At 40.1% G+C, this 7,410-nt stretch overlaps 1 pseudogene; it reads left to right on the top strand.

Moving 5' to 3' along the window:
- Window positions 1-2,555: 2,555 nt before the first annotated feature.
- On the top strand, window positions 2,556-5,471 carry LOC111172985 (large ribosomal subunit protein eL31 pseudogene; annotated as a pseudogene).
- The last annotated feature ends 1,939 nt before the right edge of the window (window positions 5,472-7,410 follow it).

Below are 7,410 nucleotides of genomic sequence, written 5' to 3' on the forward strand. Positions count from 1 at the left end.
TCCCCCGGTCATAGAAATCCCTATTCCAGCCTGTTTTTTTCCTCTAACACTTTCTTTTTGTCTTTACCACTTGACATATTGTATATTTTACTTATTTATTGCTTCTTTCTTCTCACTAAAATGTAAGCTCCACGAGGGCGGGGATTTCTTTTTAAACCAATGTATCCCCAGCACAGAATGGTTCCTGGAACACTATAACCACCCACTGCATATTTGGCTGGTTTTTATTTTGTGCATCTGAATAGACAATATATTCCTAAGATCTTCAGGTGGCCATCTGGAAGTCACCTAGTGCCTGCAGAATGACCATGGGCAGTCGTTTTGCATCACTTTCTTTTCTTCATCTGGATTCAGATAAGGAGGTGAGAAGAAAAAGTAGACACGGAATAAATAAGTCCCCCAAAGTCAGAACCACCTAGGAGACCTCAACTAGCCTATGAAGGAGCAGCCAGTTACATTAGTATTCAAACCCCTGCCTTAACAGGTGGCAAAAGATCTCAGTTTTGCAAGTTTGTTTTGAGACAAGTTTCTCAAAAGTATTCTTTTAATTCCATTCAGTACATAGGATTTTTAATATTTTTCCTCTTATTTTCTTTCATTGGTGGGATGTGAGCTAAGGGAAGGTGGCTGTAGGATGACGATGTTGTCTGCTGATTTAAGTATTCTGCCCCACCTTTGGCTCAGTTCTTCAGATGCCAACAGGATGAAACTGAATTTGGTGCCTATTATGATGGGAAAGCGATTTTCTTCCTAACACACTACCCAGTGGTAGACAAGGAACTGTGAAATGTACCATCTTAACAGGATGATTGTTTTCAAGTAATCCTTTTCATGGAAAGACATTCAGAATAATTGTTCTTTGAGGCAAAGATACATTTAGAGACCTGGGGGCATGAAACGCCAAAAGTCTTGCTACAGAGTAGAAGAGGGGGCAAGCTAAAGTGTTTGAAAGGCAGGGGAAGGAGCTCAGGAAAGTTAACCAACTATTAAACTTTTTTTGGGATACAGTTCTGCAACAATAGGAACTACTGGGTTGGCCAAAAAGTTCGTTTGGAAGATGTTATGGCAAAACCTGAACGAACGTTTTGGCCAATCCAACACATAATCAATTCTTAAAAAACAAGGTCTTTTGGAGGCTATAGGTGATGATTTGCAGTTGTTTCTACTTAATTTATCCAACTGGGCATAAGAGTAAGCAAGTCTGTGAGTGTACTAACTGGTTAAGGTTCTGTGAAGATCAGCATTTCTGTCTCAGACAACATTTCTTTTCTGAACTTAATGACCTATTTATTTACTTATTGGTATTGATCCTCATCAGAAGCTTCCAGCACACCAAAAAGTGTACTAAGGCCTGCTTAAATGCCTCACGTACAATAGGCAATTCGTGAATATTGCTCTATTTCCTCCCTTCCTTGTGTAAACTTTTCTGTTCCTAAGGTCAGTTTTACTTTAACTTTTTTTTTTTAGTCTTTTTTTAAATTGAAGTATAGTTGATTTATAACGTTGTGCCAGTCTCTGCTGTACAGCAAAGTGACTCCGTTATACACATGTATACATTCTTTTTTTAATATTCTTTTCCATTATGGTTTTCCATTATGGTTTATCCCAGAAGATTAGATATAGTTCACTGTGCCATACAGTAGCACCTTGTTGTTTATCCTTTCAAGTTTCTTTTTTTAAAAAAAGTACATTTCTTCCTTTAAATTAATATATGATTGTTAAAGTCTGTGACTTTATAATGAACTAAAATGAAATAACCTCATCACCCATACACAACCATAGTTAACATTTTCATTAATTTTTCCCCCAGATTTCATCCTGCCCTATTAGAGGCTTAATTTAAAAGTTTTTAGTATTGAACAGTTATTTGTACACACATGTTCACAGCAACATTATTCTCAATAGCCAAAAGGTGGAGGCAATCTAACTGTCCATCAATGGATGAATGGATACACAAAGTGAGATATATATACACAATGGAATATTATTTAGCCATAAGAAGGGATGAGGTATTGAAACATGCTAGGGCATAGATGAACCTTGAAGACATTATGCTGAGTAAAATACTCCAGTCACAAAAGGATAAATACTGGAGGATTCCACTTACTTGTGGTACCTAGGTCAAATTCATAGGCAGAAAGTAGAACAGTGGTTGCCAAGGACTGAGGGTAGAGGGAAATGGGAAGTTATTGTTTAATGGGTACGAAGTTTTGGTTTGAGAAAATGGAAAAAGTTCTTGAGGTGGATGGTGGTGATGATTTCACAATATTAATGTGCTAAGTGTTACTGAACTGTGTGCTTAAAAATGGTTAAATGGTAAATTGTATATTTTAGCACAATAAAAAGCTTTTAGTTATAAAAGTGACACATGCCTATGATAAAAAAATTAAAATGCATACATTGAAAAGTAAAGCTTTTCTTACCTACCTCCCCTCCTCACTTGCACAACCCAGAGATGAACATTCTAGCCAGTTTCATATTTCTACTTTTGACATACCTGCACCTGTAACTGGCACAAGGATCCGCCAATTCCTCTTCCTTGGCTTTGAGTGGCCATGACCCTTGGGGACCTGATGGTACCCTAAAGAGTCCAGTTAGGCTTACAGTCTTAGAGGATGTTATTGGTGTCATTATGCTTGCTATGCTGTGGCAGATACATACAGTAGGATGCTCTCAGCTGCAAAGTAATAGAAAATCAGAAACAATCTGGCTTAAACAGTAAGAAAATTTATTGTCTTACGCAGGATATTCAGAGGTAGGGCAGGCACTAAACCAGAGATGACTGTCAATAAAAATGTCATCAAGGACCAGGTTCTTCTTTTCTCTCCTCTGCTGTCCTTAGCATTGGCTTCAGCATAAAGCTTCCCATGGTTCTAAGATGCTGCAAGTACGCATGAGGGCTCTATGCTTTCTTGTCTCATGTTTTATTAGCTGAGACTGGCTGAGTTCTGTCCATGTCTAGTAATAACTAGTAGTAAAGGGATATTGGTCTAAGGGTACAAAGTTTCAATTATGTAAGGTGAATAAGTTCTGGAGATCTAAGGTACAGCATGGTAACGATAGTTAACATACTTATTGTATACACAAGCCTACCTCATTTTTATTGCATTTCACAGATACTGCGTTTTTTTACACATTGGAGGTTTGTGGCAACCCTGGGTCAAGCAAGTCTATTGGGGCCATTTTTCCAATAGCATTTGCTCACTTTGTGTCTCTGTGTCACATTTTGATAATTTTTGCAATATTTCGAACTCCACCAGCAAAAAGATTATGACTTGCTGAAGGCTCAGATGATGGTTAGCATTTTTTAGCAATAAAGTATTTTAAATTAAGGTATGCATATTATTTTTTTAGACATAATGTTACTGCACATTTAATAGATTACAATATAGTGTAAACATAACTTTCATATGCACTGGGAAACCAAAAACTTCATGTGCCTCACTTTAATGTGATACTAGCTTTACTGTGGTGGTCTGGAACTGAACCCGAAATATCTCTGAGGTATGCCTGTACTTGAAATTTGCTAAGAGGATAGATCTTAAATCTTCTCAACACACACACACACACACACACACACACAGGTCACCATGTAGAGGTGATGGATATGTTAATTCGCTTGATTGTGGTGGTCATTTCACAATGTATATGTGTATCAAGTTGTTCACCCTAAATATATATAAAAATATAATTTTTATGTCAATGACATTTAAAAGCTGTTACAAACAAACAAACTAGAGCAAGTGGGATGGGAGTACCGTGATTAGCTTAGACTTATCACCTAGGTTGAAAAGGCTGGAGGGGGAATCAACCAGTGTCTGCTATAGGCTGTCTCCTGGTTCAGAAGGGTGCATTATGAACAAGGCTATGCAAGTCCATCTCATCTCCCAGTGCTTTACTTAACAAGCCTCTCCAACTTCTGCACACACACAGCCCCACCCCGCACTGTAACATATCCCAAGTCAGCTGGGTAGTTTATTAGGAAAGCCAATCAGAGAGACCTTTGTCCTCCTTAGTGTGGCCTTGGAGGCTACATCTTACTTGCCTCTTGTGAATTCTCAATACTGCACAATATAGGACACTTGCCCAGAACTGCAAAGCATTTCCAGTGGATCCAGGCTTTTCTTCACATCTGGCACCATGAGCTCTGGTCAAGTGCTTCCCACCCCCCTCTCCTGCTTGTCCAACATCAATATTCCAGGCAAGATGCCAAAATTACATATACCTTACATGTAATTAACCAAGGGTATAGTTAAAGGGAAAAAACACACTTCAATTAAAGGGAATGTAGGTTATCACCTTGCTTAATATACAGTTGACCCTTGAACATCATGAGGGTTAGCGGTGCTAATCCTCCATGCTGTCGAAAATCTGAGTATAGCTTATAGTTGGCCCTCAGTAACCACCGTTCGGCATCTGTGGTTTGGCATCCGTGAATTCAACCAACTGTGGACCATATAGTACTGTAGTATTTACTACTGAGAAAAGTTCACATATAGTGGGCCCGCACAGTTCAAATCAGCGTTGTTCAAGGGTCAACTATATAAAGAAATGAAGGGTAACTGAAAGCTATATGAGGAGCACAAAAGAGAGGCAATTCTGATTCCACGTTTGGACTGCTGGAGCGTGGTCCAGATAGAACCAACTGCCACTCACTAAGGTTATGTTATATACATTCTCTAAGGTATTAGATGGTCTTTACTTAATAAATCACTCCCCTTTCTTCAATCTGCTCCTCTCTACTGGAATCTTAGGGAGGTAAGTACAGTGAAGGGTAGGGCATTAGAGTAAAATGATCTGGATTTGGAATACCTTATGCTCTTCCTTTCTAACCCGGGCCCTGTGAATGGCTCTGAAAGAAGCGTGGTGAGAAGGACAAGGGCCGTTCTGCCAACCATAAGGTAGCGACCAGAGAGTACACCATCTCCATTCACAAGCACATCCATGGAGTGGGTTTCGAGAAGCACACCCCATGGGCACTCACAGAGATTCGGAAATTTGCCACGGAGGAGGTGCGAATTCCAGATATGCTCATTGACACCAGGCTCAGCAAAGCTGTCTGGGCTGAAGGAATAAGGAATGTCCCATACTGTATCCATGTGTGACTGTCCAGAAAATGTAATGAGGATGAAGATTCACCAAACAAGCTCTATACATTGGTCACCTATGTATCTGTCACCACTTCCAAAAATCTACATTCAGTCGGTGTGGATGAGAACTGACCTCTGATTGACAAAGTTATAAAACCATCAAAAGCAAATGACCTGGATTTGAATCTGCCAATTCCCAGGTTTATGATCTTCAGAAAGTTACCCTCAATCTTTCCTAGGTCTCAATATCTTCACACGTAAATGGGGATAATAACATCTACCCCCATGCAGGTGTTACGAAGACTAAAAATATTAACATGTGGAATTAACATATAACATTACCATACGGAATTAACATATGGTACAGTGCCTAACACATAATAGGCTATCAGTACATATGACTATCATCCTTCCTACTAAACATGCTCATCTTAAATATTTAAAAAATAATACTCCTTTTGCCTTATGTCCTCCACAACACTTAGTCTTTTTTCTTACCTTCAATGTCAAACTCCTTATTTTTGTTTTCCTCACTCCAATTCACTCAAACTCACTGAAATATGGCTCTCCTTCCTCCCCCAGTCAACTGACACTGCTCTCCCTAATGTCACCAACCACCTCTTTGTTGCCGTCCAATCACACTTTTTAGTTCTTACCTTACTTGTCTTCTCTATAACTTCTGGCCAAGTAGATCTTCCCAGATCTTGAAACTCTTTTCTGGATTTCTGTACTCAGATGTCAGTTAGGATGCTTTTGGCAGCAGGTAAAAGAAACCTCAATCCAAACTGGTTTAAACAATAAGAAAGTTTATCTCACTTAACAGTAAGCTCAAATAGAGGGCTGGCTCCAGAGCAATGGATAGCATGATTGAACATCACCAGGAATCTAGGTTCTTTCTGCTTTACTGTCCACAACATCCTAAGATTAGTTCCTCTCATGATCACAAAACGGCTGCCAACAGTAAGTAGCGTAGCATGCTTCCTGGTTCCCAACCAGAGGAATGGAGGAACCTCTCCTCCCAATCATGAAATAAAGTCCTTGATCTGACTGGGCCAATGGAGGCCACATGTCCACTTTTGGAACCGTAATAGTCACCAGAGAAATGCCATACCCTGATTGGCTGAGGGTATCTTTTCTGAGTCCCATGGCTATGTGTGTGTGGAGTGAATATCTGAACAGAATCAGGGGTCTCTTAGCAAAGAAGCAGGGAGGGATGATGCTAAGCAGGCGACCAATGGTATCTACTATATTCGCTTTCCTGATTCTCCTCTTGGCTATTCTTCTCAGTTTCTCTTTTGTGCATTTTTCTTTCCTGGACTACCACTTAAATGTTGTTTATCATTTAAGATAATTCTACTTTCAGTCCTCTTCTATTCAGACTACACTTTCTCTGTGGGCTACCAATGCCTTACCTTTGATTACTATCTTGAACTAAAGAGATATCTCTGTTATGTGTTATCTCGCTGAGTCTAAGCTCCTAAGACTCCTAAATAAGGTGTATATCATCAGCCAAAGTGTCTCTTCCAAGCTCCATACCATAAATTCCAAAACAACTAACACACAATATTACCTATGGCCAGCAGAATAATCCCCCCACCTCCCAAAGATGTCTATGTCTTAATCCCCAGCACCCATAAATATGTTAGGTTACGTGGCAAGGGACAATTAAGGCTACAGATGTCATTAAGGTTGCTAATCAGCTGACATTAAGACAGGGAAGATTACCCTGGACGCTCCAGATGGACCCAAAGTAATTACAAGCCTTTAAGGTAGAAGAGGGAGGAAGGGTGTTGAGAATTTAGCTAAACTATTTCATAATATTGCTGCCTTGGCATTCATTTTGAGTGGCTAAGTGGCCTACAGGGGCCTTGAACTGACACTAGCCTCTCCCTCAAGTGCATGCCCAGATAACAGCCCATGTACTAGACAATAGCCTGCAGATTCACAAGTAAGTATAAATCCCAGATATGACTTTCCCAGTGCCCCTGGTGATAAATAGTCTCTCCTGCTTCCCAGCTCCTTCCCCTGTGCACCCCACTTAGAAAAGACCTCCACAGAGGTTACCAAAACTCTGCTCTTTTTAGTTTGAATCCACCAATCTGGACTTAGCCTAGGAACCCCAAAAGCACTCAATTGTAGACCCTAAGTAAGACATGTACCCAGGGTCCTGCTGCTCACTCTCTCCTGCACCTTGACACCCCCCACCCCGTGGCCCCTTTGACGTGTGCCATGTACCTCCTCTAGGACCTATGAGTAATAAATTTCTCTATTTCACTTTCCCTTGTGGTCTACTTAACAAATGCTAATTTCACAAAAATCA

Source organism: Delphinapterus leucas, chromosome 8 (genome assembly GCF_059928025.1).
Source record: "Delphinapterus leucas isolate spDelLeu-1000000601 "Yukka" chromosome 8, BTC_Dleu_Yukka2, whole genome shotgun sequence".
NCBI classification, from domain to species: Eukaryota; Metazoa; Chordata; class Mammalia; order Artiodactyla; family Monodontidae; genus Delphinapterus; species Delphinapterus leucas.